General features: G+C 44.4%; 1 protein-coding gene across 19 annotated transcripts in view; it reads right to left on the reverse strand.

Moving 5' to 3' along the window:
* LOC101791773 (SET-binding protein) overlaps window positions 1-25,821 on the reverse strand; it is a 323,956-nt gene that overhangs the window by 107,009 nt on the left and 191,126 nt on the right. The window lies entirely within an intron of this gene.

Here is a 25,821-nt window from a genome sequence, read left to right on the forward strand (position 1 = left end):
TGCTTGTTAGGTTCAAGATTTGCATTATTATTTTTCAATTTTAATAATCTGCTATTTGCATTGTTGGTAAGAGATATTTTCAATATGATTTCTAATCCAACAGAAGCCTTTCAAACTGCAGGGGTAACTGTAAGGGCAGAATTACACCGAAAACTTTTATAGAGTAAAAGAAAGTCTGCTTTTTTTCTTGGTAGGTATCCTTCAGATAAAAAAATTATACTTGTTACATCTGTACCTTTTTCTAAAATGTCTTAAAAGAAACAAATAAACCTACATTTTACTTTCCATAACTGACCTCTTCTAGTCATTTGTTTTCTCCTGTGACATTTAGGTGCTATATTTTCTAAAGTTCTGGACCAAACTGTGCAACTGAATTTGTACACCTAGTACTACAAACAAACTGTTCTTAGCAAACTGCAATGACACTATTCTGAATTCCAAATAAATGATGAGAGACTTAAAATAAATGCGTAACCAAGGAAAGAACAATAGAAAGTAATTGCTTAGCATCTCATGTTCCTGCAAACACGCTGTTACAATTAAGTTTCTATCAGCTGCCCTACATTAGATCCCTGCTTGGGGTGTTCGCCAGAGATTTTGGGGTCAGCATAACAGGGCTCTGAGGTCCTTCAGACTTAGTTTTCTGGGAAACAATGCGTCCCTAGTTTTGGGCAACTCTGGAGGAATTTGAAAGTTGCTATACAGTTGAAGCCCACAGTACTTTATTTAGTGACTAATAAACATGCATGTTATCATCAAATTGATAATGTGATATCCTTAGTGTGCATATAAAAATGGGCATGTGGCCTTTCTGGAATAGGCAGCAATGATGAAGCTGTTCTAGCCCATCATCTGAGGAGTAATCAGGGACTCTTAAATCCTGTGGATAGCTCAGCTGTCATTCATATGGACCAGCTATGCTTGGGGATAGCAGAGACTTCCAGGAATTGTGAAGTGAGAAAATGAAAGCACACAGTGGAGCTGCAGATGTCGCAAGCGAGTGATACCGTTTTTTTTCAGCCTGAGAAAAAAGCCAAAAGCATAAACAGACCTGTAGAGGGTTTACGTGGCAAGGTTTTGGTAGCAGGGGGACATAGGGGTGGCTTCTGTGAGAAGAATCCAGAAGCTGTCCCATGTTAGGTAAGGGCCCCGCTGCTGGCCAGAGCCAGGCCAGTAAGTGATGTTGTTTGCGCCTCTGTGGGAGCATATTTAAGACAGGGGAAATACTGCTGCAGTAGAGCATCTGGGAGAGAGAGAGAGAAGTGAGAAACAGCCTTGCAGGTGCCAAGGTCAGTGAAGAAGGAGGGGGAGAAGCGCTCCAGGCACCGGAGCAGAAGTCCCCTGCGGCCTGTGGTGAGGACCATGGTGAAGCAGGATGTCCCCCTGCAGCCCATGGAGTACCACGGTGGAGCAGGGTTCCACGCTGCAGCCCGTGAAGGAGACCACAGTGGAGCAGGTGGACCTGCACTGATGGAGGCTGCAGCCTGTGGAGGACTCCTGCTGGAGCAGATTCCGGGCCGGACCTGTAGCCCGTGGAGAGGAGACCACGCAGGAGCAGGTGACCTGGCAGGAGCTGCTGCCCATGGGGGAGCCAGGTTGGAGCAGCATGCTCCTGATGGATGGACCCTGTGGTACGGACCTATATCTGGAGCAGTTCTGGAAGAGCTATTGCTTGTGGGAAGCCCATGCCAGATCAGTTCAGGAAGGACTACATCCTGTGGGAGGGACCCCACAGTGCAGGGGCAGAGTGACCGAGAAGGAGCGGCAGAGACGAGGTGCTGTAGACTGACCATAACCCCCATTCCTCCGTTCCCCTGCGCCGCTCGGGGGGAGGATGTGGAAGAGGGTGGATGGGAAGGAAGGTGCTTTTGGTTTCTTTCCTTTGTTTCTCACTTCTCTAGCTTGTTAGTAATAGGCAATAAATCTTACTATCTCCCTACTCTGAGTCTGTTTTGCCCATCACGATAATTGTTGAGCGATCTCCCCATCCTTATCTCAACCCTTGAGCCCTTTGTGTCGTATTTTCTCCCCCTTCCCCTTTAAAAAGGGGAAGTGAGAGAGCGGCTGTGGTGGAACTTGGCTGCCCAACCAAGTAAAACCACCACAAGACCTCGGGGAATGAATCAGTTCATCCTCCTCGCAGTGGCCTCCCACGCATGAGCCACACAGCGCACAGCGGCCCAGGGCCACGCGGCTCCTGAAGCACGATACCAATGTCTGCCTTGGTAAAATACGAGAGAAAATGCAGTCCACCCACTTCCACATCCTCGGGATGAGGTTTAATAGCTTGCTGTGCCTCGCAGAAAACATCCTTTCTCCAATGTACCATGATTTCTGACTTGGAAAAAGCCTAGAAATGGGCAGCAGAGGCCTCTCCTGGCCTGCACCGAGGCAGGACTAGGTTGCTTCTGCGGAGATCCCAGCCTTGTGGCTGCCATCAAAACAACTCCTTCCCCTCACGTTATTTCCAAAATGCAAAGCTGCAAAACTATATGACCTGAAGAATTTCATTTGTAAGAGAGGCTTACAGCAGTGAGTGAAAACATCACAAGCTGGCAACACCTTGGTCCCTCCGAGCACACTGTACACACAGAGATCTCTGGTTTAAAAGAAGCATTACTCTCTGATCTATGTTTAAAGGCAGTTAATAAGGGCTCAGAACTGAGAGGCCAGTTGTACATCAGAGATGAGTGCTGATATATCAGTTGGCTCCTCCAGCATCATTTCCTTGTCCTGCACATTAAAAAATGATTATGCAACTTCCAACATATCCCTAATGATAGCCTTGTCACCACTGCAGCACCACAGGCCACCACAACATCCATCGTACAACTCATGAGAAAGATATGCCCCTGTCATCAAAGGTGCCAATTCTAGAGGCATTTAACCACACTGATAATCACTCCAAATTCAACAGGGCTTCAAAACAATAACTAGTCTATGGGATTAGGGGACTTCATTTCCTAAGCAGGATGTCAAAATTACATATCTGCTGAAGCACATAACAGTCCACTGGGTCTCCTCATGCTACTTCTTCCAGTATAAGGTTTCCTATTTGCTCTCCGCTGCCAGACACATCCACGTCACCCCAAAATAATTCTTCTGCAGCGTGGTAACCAGAGATCATGTGGCTGCAGCAGCTTGTGTTTCACTGGCTGGAATGAATAGTGGGGACTGTCTACTTAAAAGCATGGGAAATTTGGTTGAAAGTAATGCAGCAAAATCTCTTTTAATCATTGTGTGTCTGTCCTGGTTTCAGTTAGGACAGAGTTAATTTTCCTCCTAGTAGCTGGTAAGGTGCTATGGTTTGGATTAGGATGAGAAGAGTGCTGATAAGAGGATGATAAGAGTCCTGAAAAGCAAGTCTTATGGTGAAAGAATAGAGTCAGACAATGGGACTCATTTCCCAAACAACCTTATAGACACTTGGGCCAAAGAACATGGTATTGAGTGGGTGTATCACATCCCCTATCATGCACCAGCCTCCAGGAAAGTTGAACGATACAATGGACTGTTAAAGACTACATTGAAAGCAATGGGCGCTGGGACATTCAAAAATTGGGATACGCATTTGGCAAAGGCCACCTGGTTAGTCAACACTAGGGGATCTGCCAACCGAGCTGGACCTGCCCAATCAAACCTGTTACGTACTGTAGAAGGGGATAAAGTTCCTGTAGTTCACGCGAGAAATATGCTGGGTAAAACAGTCTGGGCTACTCCTGCCTCAGGAAAAGGCAAACCCATTCGTGGAATTGCTTTTGCTCAGGGACCTGGATGCACTTGGTGGGTAATACAAAAAAATTGAGAGGTCCAGTGTGTACCTCAAGGGGATTTAATACTTGGTGAGAGTAGCCCATGAGTTGAATTGTATCATGTTAATTATTATATAATACTGTATGTCATCACTACCATGACTACTATATACCCTAGATGAAAATGGTGATTAATTAGAATGTATGGGAAAGAGTGTAACCTGAGCATGACATAAATGGTATGGAATAAGGGGTGGATAGATGTCCTGGTTTCATTTAGGACAGAGTTAATTTTCCTCCTAGTAGCTGGTAGAATACTATGTTTTGGATTAGGATGAGAAGAGTGCTGATAACACACTGATTTTTCAATTGTTGCAGAGCAGTGCTTACACCAAGCCAAGGACTTTTCAGCTTCTCACCCTGTCCCACCAGCGGGCAGGAAAGGGGTGCAGCAGGAGCTGGGAGGGGACAGACCCAGGATGGCTGACCCAAAGTGGCCAAAGGGGTATTCCATACCATCTGACGTAATGCTAAACAATATATAGGGGTGGTTAGCTGGGGTGGGGGGTGGGCCGGCTGCTCAGGGATAGGCTGGGCATCGGTCAGCGGGTGGTGAGCAATTGCATTGTGCATCACTTGTTTTGTACACATTATTAGTAGTAGCACTATTACCATTATTATTATTATTTTCCTGTCTTAATATACTGTCTTTATCTCAACCCACAGGCTTCACTTTCCCATTTCCCTCCCCCATCTCAGAGAGGGAAGGAGAAGTGAACAGCTGTGTGGTGTTTAGCTGCCAACCAGGTTAAACCACAACAGTGTCTTCCTAGGTTGCTATCTGATCCCATCGGTCCTAACATTTAAGCTTCAACTTGCCCCGCTGCGTAAGCACCACCCTAAGAGACAAATAAGCCCCAGTTCAGCATACTTAACTCCTGAGGTGCTATCAGAAGATACCAGAAACCTGTATCTCGCTGCCTTTCACTTAAATTTGTTATTTTATTCACTTGGGAAAATGTAATATACTACAGCTCTATAGGTCTTGACAAGGGGCAGTTGACTTGAACAGAGTTTCTATGGAAGCAGAACTGAGACAAGCACCAAGAATAGTAGGCCTTTTCAAGAAAGGAAAAGATTTACCTTCATTTACTTTTTTGGTTTATAATACCCTAAAATTACTTCAGGCTTCATGCCTGACTGGATTTGTAGCTTGCCCCTTTTTTTAAGGGATATATTCTTCAGCAACTAGCCATTCTGGACCGGGACCCTGCTCTGTTGTCTGTTAGTAGAAGTGTAACTTAACTGTGTAATTTTATCACTTCTCACCAAACTTGGATAACTTTTATCTTGACATGCAGTTTACAGGAAGTGCTCAGTGAGTAACAATCCCCTATTTTCTTAACAAAAAGAAAAACCACCACACACACACAGAAGCTAACAGTTGTTTTTTTTTTAAAGGAGTTTGAGCAACATAATCCAGTACATGCAAAGCTGTAGATTAAAAAAAAAATAAAAGCATGAATCCTCTTATCATTAGTGAAATGGTTTTAGTAACAAGCTCATAAGTTTCATTCCTCAAGCTTAGGCAGTTGTAGGTAGGCCTACAAGCAGGATACATCCTATTTACCAGCAGCTGAAGTTCACTGGCCAGAGAACAGAGGAGATGGCACTCTGTATTTTCACCTGCCTTGTCAGACCTGTGCATCCCCACACTTGCAGATGCTTACTCCTCCTTACAGTTTTATTCTAGCATGCAGTCCTTGCACATGAAAAGAAGTGTATTATGTCAGTCCCCTGACAAATAGCACCCTACTCTGCAAGCAGTACCCAAATGCAAAATTAATCCCTGCAGGATGCTTTTAATTTAACTACTAGATGTCTCACTCTGCCTCCCCATTCCCTCTAAGCTTCTCTCCCAATTTATACACTGATTCCAGCCCCAAGGTAGGATGAGATACCATAATCAGACCAAGCGCTTAATAAAATAACAATAAAAACTCAAGCTAATCTATAGAAAAAATAAAATGGCCAAAAAAAAAATAGAGAAACCCACCACTTCAAAAAAATCCAGTTGCTTATAGGGTTAGGGTATACTCATGATCTAAATACATCTTTATTCCAGAGGTAACCCCAACCCCCCCCCAAATCAGGAAGTTGGCTTGTAAATCAAAGCTAACACTAGAGCACCCCCCTCTTTAAATCATTTGCAGATCCATCTGTGTAATGGCTCTTCAACTGTAATTCCCTATTAAGAGGCTTTATCTGGAGAGATAAGCAGCTGGCTCCCATGTCACTAATTGCTGTCTGCTGTGATTTTAAAACATCTGCACCATTGTGCTCTTCATTTTCATATTCTAATCACCCTGAAACTTGAAAAAGGTACATCTTTGATTGTTTCTTTGGGTTAATTAGTACACAGTCTCCTTGTAGAGACAATTTAAAGACAGTCAGAACCTCAATCAGCAAGTTTGTTTTAAAAATTAATAAAATTTGGAGCATCTGTGGGGATTGTCATCCACAGTGACACATCAGAGCATGCTCCGGAGACATACCATCTTTTGTTATCTTCTTCATAGACTGGAAATAAAATTTAAAAAAAAAAAAAAAAGAAGAGGAAAGGCTTTCCTAAATGAATAATATCATTCAGAATCAGAGTCTTGGGAAGTGTTTACTTTTATCTCAGGGCCACCCCTGCCTCTCCAGCAAGCAAGAATCTCAGTGAAACATTGCTCAATAACTCTGTGTGATCTAGAAACCTGTAAGGCATTTTTGGTAGCAAATTGGGCAACAAGGAGCTGACATCTCATTGGAAATCAATGGGGTGAGGCTGTGAGTGCTTCAATGTGTGTAGGCATGTGGTCTGCTTGCCACCTGGGTTGGCTAGATGCTGGGACACGAGGTTGTTTCCAAGCTATGCAGAGAAGGGTATTTAGCTCAGGAACAGCAGTCTGCTAATGTAGTTGTACTGTATGCAAACTGGACCTTTCTTGCACCTAGCTAGCTTAGCTTAGTTTAGAGCAAAGGTAGGTAGGGTCTAGTGAAAGGTCAGGCTGAGATTTTCAAGACTGAGGAAATAAATTTGGTTGCACTGGGGATAAGTTGCAAATGTTATGGGCATCTGTTTTCTGAAAAAAAAAACAAATAAACAAACAGAGGCTGCTTTTGTCCTTCACATGGAGTTCTAAAAAACAGGAGGAACTTCAGGTAAGCTGCTCCTCTTAAAAAGCTTTCTCTTCAGTTTTGGCTTCCTAGACATGTATGAAAACATCTTACTGGAAAATGAAACTATTTGAGAGGAAGAAAAAAATGGAGATATCCTTCTCCAATGTATGAATAAATAATCCTAGCTCAGTTCATACTTTCACTCAAAACTGAAACTGAGCATTTCCTCCTATGTCCCAATGGGACAGCTGAAAACTGCTCACTTGAGCCCATAATTTGAACTCCAGGTTAGAGATATTTCTCATCTTCTGGTGAGCGCACTGAGCCTTTCTGGGGTAGTATTACTTTGTAAATAAAAGATGGTAAGTGTAGGAGACTCCAGATTCAGGAGAACTTAACTCTGGCATGATGACTTATCGCTTGAGCAGTCATTGTGATCAATTTATGGCAGGGGACTCTGATCAAGTCAGGCCAGTTTGTAGCAAGTGTCTGAAGTAGTTTCAGGAAGTCCTTTAGGTCCTTGGTGATTCTAACCAACGAGGAGGTATCACAAACTGGTGTAGAAGGGCAAACAGCAGTAGTGTCTTGTAAGATACTTCACTGAAGGTAGTTCAAAACTGATGCAGGGGTTTTAATTCCTATTGACACATTTTCCATTCATATTTCAACAGGCGCTAACCTGAAATTCATCATTATCATCCCAAAGAAAGGGGATTTCTCAGAGCAGTGTGTCAAATTCATTGCTCCTAGAGTTCACTCCTTCCCCGAAACCCTGAACCTTCAACAGTGCAAAGCTCAAACACCACCACGCTCACAGGAGCGAGGATCATTCATCAGAAATTGACAGAGAGACAGGAATTAACACAAAGCTGCAGGGGGACTACTTGAGAGCAAGACAGAGCATGAAGTAGGAGTGAATTAATTAAAAGTAAAGCATCACCTGTTTGTGCCCATTTCACTGAACACAAACATCACTGACTGCGGTGCAAGTCAGCACAAAACAGGAGCAGCTTCGCTGAAGCTGCCGGGGGTCCTTCCAGATTTGCACTGCCATTGTCACACAGCTGTCTTCCCTGAGATATCTGTAATCATATCAATACAGAGAAGGTGAAGTTCTGTGGAAACGATGGTCCCATTATTTGCTGCTGTGCCATAAGCACCTTGTTGTTCATGCTGTGGTCATCGTCAAGACGAATGAATAAAAATATCAATAAAACAGATAATGTTGCAAAGGCTTTTGCATTACATATCCTTAAGGAAAAGATAAAGCAACACACAGAGATTACTGAATACTCCAAAGATGCTCACACAGTTGCAAATCCTATCTTTTCATGCATTCCTGCTAAAGCATCATGATTTGCTAAATAACTTGCAAATTTCACAGTTATTCCAAATTAATTTTGCTACTGCTTTGAACTGGATGATTTGCACGCTATTTCAGTCTTCAGCTGAATTTAAGACACTTCCAATTTCCAAACCCAGGGACTGAGGATTTTTTGGGGGGAAATTGCAACAGCATGGTTAATTTATAAAGGTAGGATTTGGATCTGCAGGCTGATCCACTCCTTACTCACGGGATAGGCCCATCTCTACACATATTTTCTTTATCAAATGTTTAAACAATTCTGCTCTTTTCAGGGCTTTGTATTAAGCACCAAGTTTGGGAAAACTCTAAACAGTGGTATTTTTCTGTCATCTCCAACAAAGAGCACACCACCACTGACATAACAATGCAGTTTAAATATTGTGTATAAGCATAACACAGGTTGCCACCCCAGTTTAGTCAGAGAGAACAATTGGAAGAACAGCTAAGGTGGACTACAATGTAACGAATACAGTTTTGACAAGATAACCCTGGTTTGGTCTTTGCTTGGCCTCATGCCAATGCAGAGTTTTAAGCAAGCATTTCAACTGGACATTACGTCCACGAAGCCACGGCTCACGGTGAAAAATGCCTTGCTAAGCTGCTTTGCTTTCATTTGTCCAAAAGCCTTGTTAAATTAACTTAATGGCATCAGTGATATAAAAGCTTTATTTTTTATATACAAGAAATATATATGTATATATTTTAGATTTTATATATTTATATTTTGCTATATAAAATGTGTTTCCATCCCTTCGGAAGTGCCATAGCCACCTACTCATACCTAGTTTTCTACCTCAGTCTGCTCTTCCCTTCAAGCCTTTGAGGGCAATGTAAACCTCTACAGTGACTTGGCCAAAATCAAACAGCAGAAGGATCCCAGGATAGATGGTGCCCTGTTGGCCCTGTGGAAACACGAGCAGTAAGAAGTATTCATCACTGAAAGGTCTGTGGTGGTGTCCAGGACGATAATGCTTCAGCATGTCTCAGCTTACTAGATTGGAAATAAGGATGTGAGCAGCTGTGTGCTGTAAGTTTCTGCTATATTTGTTTTAAAGTCTGCAGTGCTTAGTTTGCATGGAAAGATTTCTTTTATTCTTCATTTTTTATAGGAATTGCAGTTTTACCCTGAATAGTTTTTATTTACTTATTTCCAAGGGGTGGGGGAATTATAGATGGCTTTTCCATTGAGGCCAGTGCTTCTTTCCACTAGAGTTAAATAATTTGATTATAAATTGAGTCCAAATGACACAAATGTTTTGGTGGCAATGTTAGGGTGATGATGAGCAACACCACACATGTATATTTTGGAGGGTATTGCTGTGCTTTTTCACATCAACATGCATCTCTGCTTTGATTTTCATCTCTCAGCTCTCCTTCTTCCCCTCCCTCCCCAGCTATGGCAAAATCACCTTTACTAATAAACCTCCAGCTTGAATAGCAGGTTTTATTTAGTGTGCTGTAAAAACAGTCATTTCTCTGATCATAAAAGGGGCTCAACTGAACCACATCATTTTGCTGAAGTGAGTTTTCTGGTGGAGCGATTCTCCCTTCTAAACGCCACAGTTCCCCACTACCAGTATTTATGTACCAAAATGAAATGCAAATTTCTGTATTTTATTAAGTGTGAATCTCCAGTGGAAACCCATTTGGGAGCTGAACCGAAGATTTAATTGTCCCTTGATTTTATACTTTCAAGACTTTCTTAGCTGTTTTCACAACAGCTCCAGACTAACTACGCTTTTATTAAGGTATAGCAGCATTCTTTAAAGGCTCTGGCCAAGCGTAGGTTTGGTTTCTACAAATATAAATCAACAGCAGCACAGGCTGAAAAAAAGAGAGAGCAGAGAACAGTGGTCTAGAAAAGAGGCTTGCAAGGCACCCCAAGCATGACTTTGTGTTTAAATGGCCTCCCAAACTCCTCTGGCACCTCCCCTAAGAAATCAGGGATAAAATTCAGCCCATTGAGTCCCCAGCCTTTCATCCAGGAGTTTGAATGGACAAGTGGAAAGTCTTTTAATGCAGATTCAGCACCCAGAACAGCAAAGCTTGTAGCTCTCATGACTCAGGGTTTGCCTTATCATAGAATCATAGAATGGCTTGGGTTGGAAGGGACCTTAAAGACCACCCAGCTCCAACCCCCCTGCCACGAGCAGGGATGCCACCCACTAGATCAGGTTGCCCAGGGCCTCATCCAGCCTGGCTTTGAACACCTCCAGGGATGGGACATCTACAGCTTCTCTTGGCAGCCTGTGCTAGTGACTCACCATCCTCTGAGTGATTAATTTTCTTCTAACCTCTAATCTAAATCTACCTCCTTTAGTTTAAAACCATTCCCCCTTGTCCTGTCATTATCTGCCTGAGCAACACTATCTCGTGCAGAAGACCTGGGCTGCAGAAATCCTTCAATTTTTGAACCTATAAAAAATGTAGTGATTTCTCTTTACATGCTCTGTTTAAGAGTGGAGCTGTTGAGATTAAACAGAGTGATGGTATGGTACCGCCAGCACTTCAGAGCATTGCTCTTTTAATTGCCCTTGTTTTACAAAATCACCTAAATACATTTCTTCGCTCTATCCATGTTGATGAAGCAGAACCATTCCCAGCCCTGTTATTACTTCCTCTTAAGTGCTGACTGCGTGCTCGGGTTGAGTAATTCTATAAAAATACTGACACCGAAGATACAATCCCCTATCCAAGCATCCTGGTACACAGAGTTAATAAGAGGCAGGCAATATGTGTTTCACACATCAAAATGGCTTTGTCCATTGCTCCATTGCTGAGGGAGCAAAGTTATGTCTCTCTCTCTCTCTTTTTTTTCTTATTTTTTTCCCAAAAATGTAGCTTATTCTGAAGGATTGGCATTGGCAGAGTTAGTAGAAGATAAGTGTTTCCAAGAGGTAGTGGAGGCGAGAGGGAGATGAACTAAAGCCCAGGTAATAGTGGTGCTATAAGCATCTGAGCACAACAAAGGGACTTAAAATACATGGGGGCAAGAGTGCTACAGAAGATCCTTCAGCTTAGCAGACAGATGCATGGTTTGAAGCCAAAGCTACCAACACTGAAATGGAAAGATGGCTCACATTTTTAATAGGGAGCATAAATAACCATGAGAACAGCTTATCATAGCAATGGATTCTCGATTACTGAAGTTTCTTGTAAATCAATGCTGGGTGTTTTTCAAACAGATATTAGTGCTTGACAGTTATTGGATTTGTAACAGGAATACATTTAGGCAAATCCCCTGGTATGAGTCATGCAGGAGGTTTGACTAAGCGATCACAATAGCTCTTTCTACCCTTAAAAATCTGTCACCATATATCCTCTCTATATCCTCCAGTATTTTGTCTAACCAAGTGTTAAACAATTCCAGCAATGTGTCTTCAAGCCCTTCTTCTGGGAGGCTATATCCCAGTGTAATAAATCTCACTGCTCAGAGCCTCTTCTGTCTTCCCCTGGAATCATTTCTATCCCTAGACACACCTCAGTTCTGGATTCATCCTCATCCTTGGCACCAAAAAGAATATTTCACATTTTTTAACAATTCATTTCACTTGCCATATTCCCTGCTGCTTTAAAGTGGCGTGTCCCACTGGTACAGCAGAGCTGATTTACTAGGAAGGCCCTTTACATCTTGACAAGCACAGGGAGATGCTGTTCCCCCCAGAGTGAGGACGAGCAGTGCTGGACTGCACATGGCTCTGCAAGCAAGAGTGAAGCAAACACCTTGCTCTTGATGCACTCAGGCTATCAACGTGGCACAGGGAAAGCTGTGGTAATGCCTCCAGCGATTCCACTGTGTTGGCTGAGCATGGGCATGCGTGGACTTTTGAGAGGCACATAAATGTGCAATATGCCTCCAGATTGACCCTGTCCTCACCAATAGGGCTGAGCCAAGATTTGGCCCCGAGCCTCAAGAGCAGGCACCAAGCATGATACCCAGTCTGGATGTAAGTCTCACAGACATCATTAAAACAGCTCAAAATCAAAACATCACGAAGACGAGGAATGCTGGAGTCAGTTTTAGGCATCAGCTGCTTTTTTTTTCCTTTTCCTTTTTTTTTTTTCCTTAATACAGAAGAATGTATTGATTTGGCTTAAATTTCTCTGCTGTTCTGTATGCAGCATCACAGTCTCAAACAAGAGCCCAAATGCAACCCCCTGATCTGCTGGAGGTCTCTGCCTGTGTCCAAATGTCACACTCAGTGTGCAGTGGTGTTTTTTGGGAGAAGTGGGGGGACAAAAAAGAGCAAAAGCTAAATCTAAAACCACTGAATGAAAAGGTTGCATACACTGAAGTCGTTGGTACAGGGACTATTCAGTGAATGCTTTAAACATACTTCAGGTCAGAAAAAAGATCTCTTTCACCCAAGATTAAGTATTTACTTATTATTTTCAGTTAAGATTTCTTTTCCTCTTCTTTTTTTTTTCCTTTGTTCTGTTTTTCACTAGGCAATGCACTTATTCCTGTATATTCTGCCTTTAAGGATTTCTCTCAAGGATTCATGTGTATCTATTTTCTGCAACCAGACAGAAAAACCTTCTGAAATCAGTGCAGATTCATCACCCACCCTGCGCACGACCTTATCATCAGTTGCGATGGGTGGCCCCCGTGGAATACTATGGAAAGGGCAAATCTGGAAAATGTGCACTTTAAAGTGCCAGAGACTTTAGATTAGTGTGCAGCGCTTGTAATTTCTGCTGCAGACTGCTTTGCTTGTCATGGATATCTGAGAATTTGGGCTTTCCCTGACTGCAGTTCATGAGACATATTACAGTGGTTTTTTTCTTTTTTTTTTTTTCCTCCTGGAATAGGTAAGGCACAATTGATGGTACCAAATTCCTGCATGTATAACATCTGCAGCGACAAAGAGAGGAGAGAAACAAGGCTTCCTGGCAATCTCTTCCTGACATGTAACGTATTTTTGATGTGCTTTTACTGATCAAGTGTTTATTTAAAGAGAAGACAGTGCTGTATACAAAGACTAGGCTTCAGTAGATGATGTATAATAAAAAAAAATATCCTAAATCCTTTCTGCCACATCCAGAAACACACTTAGGTTTGTCCTCAGTGGAGACTGACAAGGACTCACGTGGATGGATTGCACCAATGGGTATTAAAAATGAGGTTTCTAGTCTCATCAACATACATGTTCACATCTGGGAGCAAATATATCCTTGCAAATATATCCAGAATAGGTAATATTTTCTACTGGCCTGCATGCTCTTCTCTATCAGGAACGGCTGATGGACTCTGTAAAAATACTACCTCACTGAGTAAGACCATTGTGTTACGGGTGGGAGGGGGGATATAAAGCAGTGAATAAATGAGTTACAAAAGTTTATTGCATGAATTTTCACAGAATCCCAGAATTTCTAGGTTGGAAGAGACCTCAAGATCATCGAGTCCAACCTCTGACCTAACACTAACAGTCCCCACTAAACCATATCCCTAAGCTCTACATCTAAACGTCTTTTAAAGACCTCCAGGGATGGTGACTCAACCACTTCCCTGGGCAGCCCGTTCCAATGTCTAATAACCCTTTCGGTAAAGAAATTCTTCCTAATATCCAACCTAAAACTCCCCTGGCACAACTTAAGCCCATTCCCCCTCGTCCTGTCACCAGGCACGTGGGAGAATAGACCAACCCCAACCTCTCTACAGCCTCCTTTAAGGTACCTGTAGAGAGCAATAAGGTTGCCCCTGAGCCTCCTTTTCTCCAGGCTGAACAAGCCCAGCTCCCTCAGCTGATCCTCGTAGGACTTGTTCTCCAGGCCCCTCACCAGCTTCGTCACCCTTCTCTGGACCCGCTCAAGCACCTCGATGTCCTTCTTGTAGCGAGGGGCCCAAAACTGAACACAGTACTCAAGGTGCGGCCTCACCAGAGCCGAGTACAGGGGGACAATCACTTCCCTAGCCCTGCTGGCCACACTGCTTCTTATACAAGCCAGGATGTCGTTGGCATTCTTCGCCACCTGAGCACACTGCTGGCTCATATTCAGCTGACTATCAACCAGTACTCCCAGGTCCTTCTCCACCTGGCAGCTTTCTAACCATTCCTCTCCCAGCCTGTAGCGCTGCTTGGGGTTATTGCGCCCCAGGTGCAGGACCTGGCACTTGGCCTTGTTGAACTTCATGCAGTTGACCTCAGCCCATCAGTCCCGCCTATCCAGATCCTCCTGCAGAGCCTTCCTACCCTCGAGCAGATCGACACACGCACCTAACTTGGTGTCATCTGCGAACTTCCTGAGGGTGCACTCAATGCCCTCATCCAGATCATCGATAAAGATATTAAAGAGGACCGGCCCCAGTAACAAACCCTGGGGAACACCACTAGTGACCGGCCTCCAGCTGGATTTGACTCCATTCACCACGGCTCTTTGGGCCTGGCTATCCAGCCAGTTTCTAACCCAACGAAGTGTGCGCCAGTCCAAGCCAAGAGCAGCCAGTTTCTTGAGGAGAATGCTGTGGGAAACGGTGTCAAATGCCTTGCTGAAGTCAAGGTAGACCACATCCACAACCTTTCCCTCAACCACCAAGCGCGTCACTTCATCATAGAAGGAGATCAGGTTCGTCAAGCAGGACTTTCCTTTCATAAACCCATGCTGACTGGACCTGATCACCTGCTTGCCATGCAACTGTCGCATGATGACAGTCAAGATAATCTGCTCCATGAGCTTCCCTGGCACTGAGGTCAAACTGACAGGCCTATAGTTCTCCGGGTCTGCCCTCCGGCCCTTCTTGTAGATGGGCATCACGTTTGCTAGCCGCCAGTCAACTGGGACCTCCCCCGATAGCCAGGACTGCTGATAAATGATGGAAAGTGGCTTGGCCAGCTCCTCTGCCAGTTCTCTCAGTACCCTCGGGTGGATCCCATCCGGCCCCATCAACTTGAGCACATCCAAGTGCCGTAGCAGGTCGATAACCATTTCTTCATGGATAGTGAGGGCCACAGTATGCTCCCCATCCCCTTCCGCCAGCTCAGGGTACTGGGTATCCAGAGAACAACCGGTATTGCCGCTAAAGACTGAGGCAAAGAAGGCATTAAGCACCTCCGCCTTTTCCTCATCTTTTGTAACAAGGTTTCCCCCCACATCCAGTAAAGGATGGAGATTTTCCTTAGTCCTCCGTTTTGCATCGATGTATTTCTAAAAAGATTTTTTGTTGTCTTTAACGGCAGTAGCCAGATTGAGCTCCAGATGAGCTTTGGCCTTTCTAATTTTGTCCCTGCACAGCCTCGTAACATCCTTATAGTCCTCCTCAGTGGCCCGCCCTTTTTTCCAAAGATTATAAACCCTCTTTTTTCTCCTAAGCTCAAGCTGCAACTCTCTGTTGAGCCAGGCCGGTCTTCTTCCATGTCGGCTCGTCTTTGGGCACATGGGGACAGACCGCTCCTGCGCCATTAAGATTTCCTTCTTGAAGAGCACCCAGCCTTCCTGGACTCCTCTGCCCTTCAGAACCACCTCCCAAGGGACTCTACCAACCAGTGTCCTGAGCAGCTCAAAGTCAGCCCTCTGGAAGTCCAATACAGTGTTTTTACTGGTCCCCTTCCTGGCTTCTCCAAGAATAGAGAAGTCTACCATTACTTGGTCACTCTGCCCAAGACAGCTCCCGACCACCACATCTCCCACCAGTCCTTCTCTGTTTGTGAACAGAAGGTCTAGCGGGGCACCTCCCCTAGTAGGCTCACTAATCAGCTGCGTCAGGAAGCTATCTTCCACGCTCTCCAGAAACCTCCTAGACTGCTTTCTCTGGTCTGTGTTGTGCTTCCAGGATATGTCAGGGAAGTTGAAGTCCTCCACGAGAACAAGCGCCAACTATTTTGCAACTTCTTTCAGCTGCCTGTAGAAATCCTCATCAGTCTCCTCATCCTGGTTTGGCGGTCTGTAACAGACCCCAACCAGGACACTAGCCTTGTTGGCCTTCCCGCTGATCCTAACCCAAAGGGACTCAACCTTGTCATTCCCAGCCTCGAGTTCCACAACATCAAAAGATTCTCTAATATAGAGAGCCACACCACCACCCCTTCCATGCTGCCTGTCCCTTCTGAAGAGCCTATAGCCAGACATTGCAGCACTCCAGTCATGGGAGTGGTCCCACCACCTTTCTGTGATGGCAACCAAGTCATAGCCTGCCTGCTGCACGATGGCTTCCAGCTCCTCCTGTTTGTTACCCATGCTGCGTGCATTGGTGTATATGCACTTCAGCTGGGCCATTGCCTTATCCCCTGGCCTTGCCATTGTTCCCCCTGGCACAGCTCCAACAAGCCTTGTTTCAGCCCCATCCCCCTTCTTACCTAGTTTAAAGCCCTCTCAATGAGCCCCGCCAGTTCCTGGCCCAGGATCCTTTTTCTCCTTAGAGATAGGGACCCGTCTGCAGCCATCAGGCCGGGTGCCGAGTAAAGCGTCCCATGGTCAAAAAAAACAAGATTTCTGTGCTGGCACCAGCCCCTGAGCCATGTGTTTCTCAGGTGGGCTTTTTGTGTCCTGTCAGTACCTCTCCTTGCCACCGTCAGGGATAGACGAAAACACTACCTGTACTCCTACTCCCTCCACTAATTGCCCCAGCCCCCTAAAGTCCCGTTTGATAGCCTTGAGGCTTCTGTCTTCAGTGTCATCACTGCCCGCCTGGACTATCAAAAGAGGATAATAGTCGGAGGGGCGTACCAGGTTGGGAAGCTTCCTGGCAACTCCCTGACCCTGGCCCCAGGGAGGCAGCAGACTTCCCTACCGGTAGGGTCAGGCCGACAAATAGGGCCCTCTGTTCCCCTGAGAAGAGAGTCTCCCACAACAATCACCCTTCTTTCTTTCTTGGTGGAGGCAGTCCTGAGGCGTGGAGTCGACTTCCTTGCCCTAGGCATCCTCCTGGGTACACTTTCTATCTCTTCCTCAGCTACTGGTCTCTCAAGCTCCAGGGCCTCAAACCTGTTGCGTAAGGGCACCTGGGAAGGCGGGGTTGGAAGGGGAGGGCATCGCCTGCGAGGTCAAGCAGGGACCTGTCTCCATTCCTCCTCAACTCCCAGATCCCCTCCCTCTGCCCGACGGCGACAGGGCAGGGGGTCCACCCCCATTTGGGGTGTCTCACCCCGGTACCTCTCCTTGAGGCCCTGCAGGGAGTTGCTCCACCAGTCTATCTCCCGCTCGCACTCCCTGATATCCCTCAACCTCTCCACCTCCTCCTTGAGTTCCGCCAGCATGTGGACCAGGTCATCCACCTGCTCGCACCTCACTCACGTAGTTTCTTTGCCTCCCGCCGATGGCAGCAACAGGCTCAGACACTCCTTGCATCCGGTGACCTGAACTGCTGCAGTTTTGAATGGGTAGTCGGTCTGGGTGTGTACCGTCTTTCTGGAGAGTGCACTGTGCCTGGTGGAGACCATTGCAGCCTAGCTAACGGCTGTCATTAAGGAGGACTTATATTTTAGAAGACTATATTTTCCATTATAGTCTTCAGAATGACATCCAACACATCATTTGCAGGAAGCAAAAAGACCTTGTTGTTATCTAAAGTTAGGTGCCAAAGAACCTAATGGAAGAAATATGATTATTCTGAGCACTATGGATAGAAATACTGAGGCACAGTGATTTGCCAAATGTCTTTCCACATTCTTCAGAATAATTTAGTTTTCCTGACCCTCACTTTTTTCAGTGCCCATGGAGATTCCCAAGACCAAGTTCCCAAGTCCACATTCCCAAGGCACTTCACAATCTAGATGAATGCGACTTCAAATAAATGAACGTCTAGCTGGACAAAGAGAATAAGATGGACCTTCCACTACCAGCATGAGATAAGCAATACTATGTCAATTAAAACTGTAAGAAAAAAAGTAAACTGGAATTCCAGTGCCGGTGTTTCATGTATGCTGTGTATTTCTTTTCTGGTTTATAGGCAAATGAGTGGGAAAAGGTTTTTAAATATTGAAAATATATTTAAAAATGCACTTGTGGGGCAAATATGGTCCATGTGTGTTTGCACTTTTTTATATGTTATCACAAAAATCATGCCGCTCTGGCAAGGAGATCAAGTGCAAACAGATCCTTTGCTATGGGGTCTGTGTGTGTAAGTGTGGTTGGGAAAATTGAAAGGCTCTGAGCTGGCTGCACTGATGCCTTTCCATCAGGAGTGACCATTGGTATCACAGCTGCAACTGCAATCACTGATCTGCAAAGCAGAACAAAAGTGGGGCTGTGCATCAGTGTAGCACGCAGCCTTTCACAGCCAGCCCATGGGGATTCGTGGATGTCTCAGATGTACAGGGCTATCATTTCTATGCTGCAAACATTATCCACAAGCAATGGTTTTTAAGTCCTTTAGCTTTGTGGTGATATTAAAATGGATTATTCTGGCATCTGCAATCACAGCACACGTGCAGTGTTCTACCTGCCTACCTGTGCGCATGTGTCTGTGCATGTGTGTGTGTTCGTGGGTGTGTAATTTTAAGATGGACATTTTTCTTAAGGAAACAAACTGCAGGCTTTGGGGAAGATCTCCAGTTGTCCACCTTAGAGGTAATTATACCAGGAAAAGCTATAAGGTCTATCCACTTCTCATCAAGCAAAGGACACAGTCACAGGCAAGAAGTGACCTCGTGTTTCTGCTGCTCAAACTCCCAGCAACACACAGCAACTTAAATTAGAACATGTGCAATGAAATTAGATTTCCTTCCCTTGCAGCCTTGTCGTACTTCTCCAGTTTGAAAAGGAGGGGACACTTCAGGCAGAGCTCAGCAGATCTGGCTGCTGCTCACTGGGGTTTTAGAGGAAAGAAGGAAAAAGGTTGTGATTAAAGCAAAGCCTTTGTGCTTTCAGCTCCCATCCTCCAGAAACAGTTTCCAGTTAGGAACCCAAACAAATAAATAATGAGAGAAAATGAAATAAAATAAGAAATTTGGGTCAGGATCCAAACCCAGGTTTCCCCCCCAGGACTGAGCTGTTTGTTACCAAGGCTATTGCTTGGACCAACCCAGTGAGATGTCAGGTCAGGCTCGGAATGACACCCATTAACTTTCTGCAAGAATTGACTCTCTTCCTGCTCCTTGGGCAGGGCAGGGAACTGTGAGCACAGCTCTGGCCACTGAACCTCGACCGCCACCTGACTGAGCAGTCTGGGTGCCCCACACCACCAGCCAGGACTCCAGAGAGGCAATCAGCGTGCTAAATCACCCCACTGACTATATAGGGCACCTGAGCAGCTAATTCAGGCGCCTAAATTAGGCACTGAAAGGGAGGCAGGGTGAATATAGCCCCAATTACGTTGGTGCATTTAACCTCTTTCCTGCTGCTCCACGCCAGGGCTGAACCATACCTTGACAAAAGTCTTTCTGAAACATTTCTCAACCAGTCAAAGGCACAGAGGCCCAAATTGTTCCTGACAAAGCTTTCAAGATTTCCACCTATCATTATTATTTTTCATAGGGATCCTTGCAGTTCTTTGAAACTGTGTTTTGAATATTGTCAGCTATGAATCTTTGGGGGCTCCCTGACGCCATCCCTCCTGCCTGAAGCAGAGGATTTTTCATTCCCCGCAGTCAGGCTATATCATTACAAGGTCTTAATTTGAATTATTCTTGAATGTAAGACTTCTCTTTCCTTTTTGAGGTAAACCATGGAAGAGCAAACAGATGTTGGGAATTGGCACAAAGGGCGTGGACATGAGTCCGTGGAACAATTGTTCGATCTGAGCTTGCTTTAAGCAACCAGGAGTAGGCCTCAGCAAATCCCATGGCCTGCTGTAGCTGAGCAAACCAAGCTACCAGGGCAACTATGAGAAGTTCCCATGACAGTGTTCCCACATTGCCTGATTGAGGAATTATAAAATATTGTTACCAGCAGCTGGCTTCAAGGACAAGGTCTACGTGACTGCTAATCACAAGGGGGTTGTTTTCTTGCAGGTGGGGTTGTTTTCTTGTAGTTGTTTGTCTGAGTGCTTTTGACCAATAATCTTGTGTGAGACACTATCCACCCCTGTTAAGTTCACTATAAAAGTTAGGCTATTCGGGCAATAAAATGGAGCATGATCTGACTCTACTGGTGTCTGTCGTGCTTTCGGCCATGCTTCCTGCAATGCGCTCTAACAAACAGATAATCTCGGATACACCACAGTCTCTGTGCCTTTTCTCTACTGTTCCCAGGCAAATAAGAGCATTCTGAAAACAAAGAACAAACTTATGCATGTAATTCAGATTTAAACCCAGCCTTCTTCAAAGTTAGCAGAGGCTAACATTTCCTTGTTCCCTCCCTGCAAATTCCACATTATACAAATAGGCATTTAAAAACAGCAAAATCTGGTACCGGGATTCACATTGGTTGCACCGTTCGAGTGCCCATGCTTCTAGCTTCTTATTAAAACTTGAATTCAGTCTTTTGAGGTTTGCTCATCAGTAAACTTGCATTATGCATATTCTTTTACCGCAGGGCACAGCAGCTAGGCACAGGAAGAATGCAATGGAACCGAGTACCCGCTGCCCAAGGAGCAGCAGCATCTCCTGCTTTGGGCATCCTTTGCTCCTGCTCTTCCTGTAGGTTATTTCCAACAAGGGCACCTCTGCTACATTTGTGGTGCTCCCAGAGAGGTTTCATCTCATCACCACACCTTTAATAAGCAGTGCCTTGCTCAGCCCTCCCAGCCAATGGCTTGCAAGGCTCTGCTTTGGTTAAATGAGGTTTGAGATAGACATTTCCTGCTCTGCCTGAGTTTTTGGTCACCGTTCACCAGGCCTAAGGGTTCAACAGAGAAAAAAAAAAAAAAAAAAAAGAAAAAAAAAAAACCTTATCATTATTAGATGTCTAAGCTAGGCACAGGGAGTAGGAGTCTTGCCACCTGCATGGCCTGGGGTTCTCACCCCCATGATGATGGACCAAGCCTTGGCCTCTGCTTGGGGTATCCTTTGGAAGGCTCATGTCCCCTCTCTTTCTTCCAATTGTGTTTTTTTATTCTTATCACCTCTAGCTATTTTACTGGACACACACCTGCCCACACAGCTGTGGAAGTAAGCATGGTCTAGCTGGCCTAGGAGTTTGGAGATCAACGTTATGTTGCCATGCCTAACATAACTTCAGCGTGTCCTGGTCTTTGAAATGTCCAGAGATAGTCTACTGTGGTATGATTATAAGGCAAAACTAAAACCTAAATTTGGCAGAGGCTTCTAACTACTAGCATCATATAAATAATCATTTTAGTAAAAAAAAAAAAAAAAGCTTTTTTTTTTTTTATCCAATTCTAGGTTAGAATTCTTCCAGTTCAGCACTTTTCTGCAGAAGTGAGGGTATGTGCATTATTTCCTCAAAGGAACACAGGACAAAAAATAGCAAATTAGAAGAAAAAAGCAGAGGGTGAAACTCAGTAAGTTGTGACCATCTTAGCTCATCACCTCACCTCACCTGAAGGCCTTGTGCCATCACAAAATGCACAACTTAGTGAAAAACCCTTCCCAAGAAAACAAGGGGAATGGTGCATCCAACCACTCTGATGTGTGATCTAGGTTCCAGCGATGTGATTTCTGCTCCCACCGGGGCAGCAGCCCCAGAACCTGGACGAGACATCTTTCCCTGCAAACCCTAGTGGGTTTACCCAGCACCAGCAGGCCTGGCCAGTAGACAGGCCACAGATTTTAACCAAAGTATGTGCTATGCCTACTCGCTTGTTGTGCAAATAGAAAGAGCTACTACAGTAGTGATTTCCATTGGTGAACTGAAGCCGAGAGCTGATTTCTCCCTTCCAACCAATATATCCTGATGGGAAGCCAGTAAAGTTTGTCCTTTCAGGAGAGCAGGGCTTAATGCAGAGTTAGTAAGGGAGCCTAAGATGCATCAGAGCAGCACAAAACCCTCACTGAAGCACACAAGAGGGGTCATAGGTGCCTGTTTAAATTTTCTACCCACGCTACAGTAACACGGGCAGCAAACAAAGCCAGGCTGCTGTCTAACAATCTCATCTCAGAACCAGCCATGGTTTGGGGAAAATAATTGCAAAGCTATGGTGTAACTCAAATGAAGGTTACTAGGGATATGAGCCGACTCATGGAGTAATTAAATAACCAACAGGCACACACACCCACACATGCAGCCCTCATTTACTCAAATCCCAGTAGGTGTTGACAGTTCACTTGTCTTGGATGGATTTCTCCCGGAATAAACACCAGTGCTTTCAAAATGCCTGATCCCATTTTCTTGTAAAAAAATAGAAATAAAAAAATCAGGCAGACACTATATACAGAGCAGAGTGGCTATCATTACTGCTGTGTGCTGGAGAGAGGGAACTCCATGTGTGGGAAAGATTGAGCTGCAAGAGTGTTTTGGAAAACGAAGTTATTTCGCATTAGGCAATGACATCTCCCTTGGAGAAAACTTGCTCAGATTCTGCAGATTACTTTGCAGATGGAAAAGGGACAACGTCTGATTGCAATATAATCCCAGATAAAGTCAAGTTTGACTTGATCCAGAAACATTCCCTCCCCAGCGGGACCACACTGTGCATTTAAGGCATCTATCTTCCTTTAAGCTGATCTTTATATTCAAACGCAGGTGTAATTGGTAACATTGGTGTAGTCTCCCTTGTAAAACCGAGCCCACCAAATGCCAAGAGGCTGAGCAAAACTCCCCCTCACAGTCACGGCACTGGCCTATCAGCAGCTGAAGAGATGGCTGGCTTTCCACAACACAAATAAGAGGAAAGGGATGAAATGAAAGGAAATTCAGGCTTAATATTAGAACCTGCTGACAGCAAGATGTACTAAGTAATCGTGCAGCCTACAAATACAACAGGAAACCCAGTTTTTGTACACATAAGACTAGACAAAATAATAGGGATGGAGAAAATGCTACAGGGAACAGTTGTGCAAGGATAAGAAGAGAGACACTGAAGTGACCTGTCTACATTTTTTCCATTCTTCCTTTCCATGTTTCCACAGTAATCCCAGAGTTTCTGCTGTTTGCAGAATCTTAATGCACATAATCAGAACTAGGCTGCTCTGATACAGGTCTGGCAAAATGTCTTCCAGGATGGTCTCTGATGGTCAAGAAGGGCAAAAGCAAGGATATGTAAAGTTGAGCAAGGATGGATTTCAGTAACCACATGGAGCTGCTAGACCAGCACTTCGATGTGCATTCAAGCTCACTTTTACAAGTCTCTGACAGAGATAAGGATTGCACTCCTGACTTTCCTTGCATTAGAAATGCAGGCATTTTAACCCAGGGCATGGTCTATGTCTGCATTACCAAAGCCTGCAACAAGGATCAATCCTAAAAAGCATCATTAAATAGAAGCACTTCTGTGGTTCTTCTCTCCTGTTCTTTTGCTTGGTTTCAAGTACATTTAAAACTGCTCCTATCCATACACCATGTTCATGCATTAGCAAACCCACCTGAAGATATATCTTACGACGGTGTAATTAAAACCTTGCACATAATAAAATTAAATTTCTATGTTTCTAGTACAACAGAGATCTACAAAATTTGTACAGAGATATGAAAGCCATGCAAAATCTATCCCGATCCTCTGCACTAAGGGCAGCCTGTTTACACTGATTTCCACACCAGAAAAGGTATAAGACATTGAAAGATTTGACCAAGGACGGGTATTCAAGGTCTCTGTGGCACACGGGAAGACTGGACTAGGAGTTCAGGCCTTCAGTTCTATACTTTCTTTTGATAATTTAAAAGAATTGTTGTAGATATATCTATTCATTATTTGCACTGTGATTATCTGGACACTCAAACAGGAACATATGTGTCTGGCTGCAACAGCACCAAAATGAAGCAAAAAATCTGTCCTAAATTCATTGCATTCAAATAATGAGGGCACAATGGAGAAAAGGGAAGATGCAGAAGCAGAGGAAAGAGGCCAAAATACCACCCAACACAGAAGCCGCATCCAAGACAGGTCTGAAACCATTTTGACAGGGTGGAGGTAGGTTTGCCATGTTCCCTGACTTACTGGTCAAAGCAATCAGGCAAATAACCCATCTCGCACACATGTTTAAACAAGCCTTACACACTTGCTGCACACACTCTCCAGGGGCCCTTTAGCTACTGCTTTGTGCACAGTGCAGGGTGTGCTTTCAGGGGTGTCAAATATAATGGTTAGTGCCACGGCAAAAGTTCTAAATGATGCAAAAACAGCTCAGGATGCATAAATAATTAAACAGTGTGCATTTAAAATGTGAATCATTAAAAACAGCTTTTGTAAAAAAAAAAAAAAAGAAGCTGTGGGATGCAAGTTAATCTTTCATAAGGCAGACCTTCAGATGGTTGCTTCTTCACAGACTCTTCAGACTCTGTTTCCTTTTGAACCAAGCACTGGTACAAAAAAGCATTTTGACAGTCCCACTAGGATGCTCATCCTCTGTGTTCGGAGAGAGATTTATAAAGTTCACAAGGCAGGATTGTGAATATAATGATCCTAGGGATTAGCCTTTCTTCTGAGTATGGTAGGGCAGTCCTTTGGACCTATCTGAAATCAGAGAGAGGTCTCTTGACTGTGAGCCAGTGTATGGCTTTCTTCTCACTACGTGTTCCTTCCCCACCTTCTCTCATGTGCCTGCAACACTTTAAATATTTTAAAGTTTAAAGCAGTCATATGTTAGCCATTGACCTCCCCATTAAAGGAAAATGGAGGAATCTCCATTAAAAGTCAGTGAACTGTTGCTCCTTGTCAGAGTGGATCTACTACTGGGAAGTGCTGATAAAGTATTGATAAGGAGCATATTTAACCTACTGGAAAATCAAGCCCAAAAGACAAGAAAAAGCTCATTATATTCAAAGGACAAGAAAAACCTCTAAAAGAGGGATTTATGATTATGACACTGGATAGGGATTTCAAAGACCTCTTATTTCCTCTTACTCTCATATCCGCTTTGACTTTGGGCAAGGAACTTGATCATTACTGGCCAACATTTCAGATGAGGCCAGCTCCTATTTAGGCATTTCCAAGTGGATTTACTAGGGACTGGGCTTATTCCCTTCCCAGTTAAGATTCCTGCTTTGGGAACATAGTCTCCCAGAGGCATTTCTGTGATCAGTAAGAGAGAAAGAGAAGTCCTTCCACAGGTGACTGGGCCAACGAAAAATCTAACGTGTGTTCTGGAGGTCCATGGACTATGGCTGGAGGATGAAAACACCGTTCTCAGAAGATGCCGAGTATTTTGGAAAATGTTGTCACTCTCTCTAAAAAGGAGAGAAATAATAATCTTTTCCTTCTCTTGCTGCAGACCCTTGTTTTGGCTTTAGCCTGCAAACTTCATGGAGCAAGACCTGTCCTTTACATTGCCTGCTACAACAGGGGGCTGGTTTGGCTCAGGTCTTCTCAGGCTACCTGAATATAGTGGGGAGACACACCATCCACTGTGTTTAACTGAATCAACTGCTTTCTTCTCTTGCCCCTGAGGAGTAAAGAGGCATGAGCAGCTGATACATTTTGACCCATACAAGAAGAGCAAAGATTCTCAGGCATGAGGAACTGCATTAACTTGTCAACATTTCCATGCATTTTTATGCATACAAACTTTAAGTAATCTCATTGGTTCATATAACTTATATAATAAG

Source organism: Anas platyrhynchos, chromosome W (genome assembly GCF_047663525.1).
Source record: "Anas platyrhynchos isolate ZD024472 breed Pekin duck chromosome W, IASCAAS_PekinDuck_T2T, whole genome shotgun sequence".
Taxonomy (NCBI): domain Eukaryota; kingdom Metazoa; phylum Chordata; class Aves; order Anseriformes; family Anatidae; genus Anas; species Anas platyrhynchos.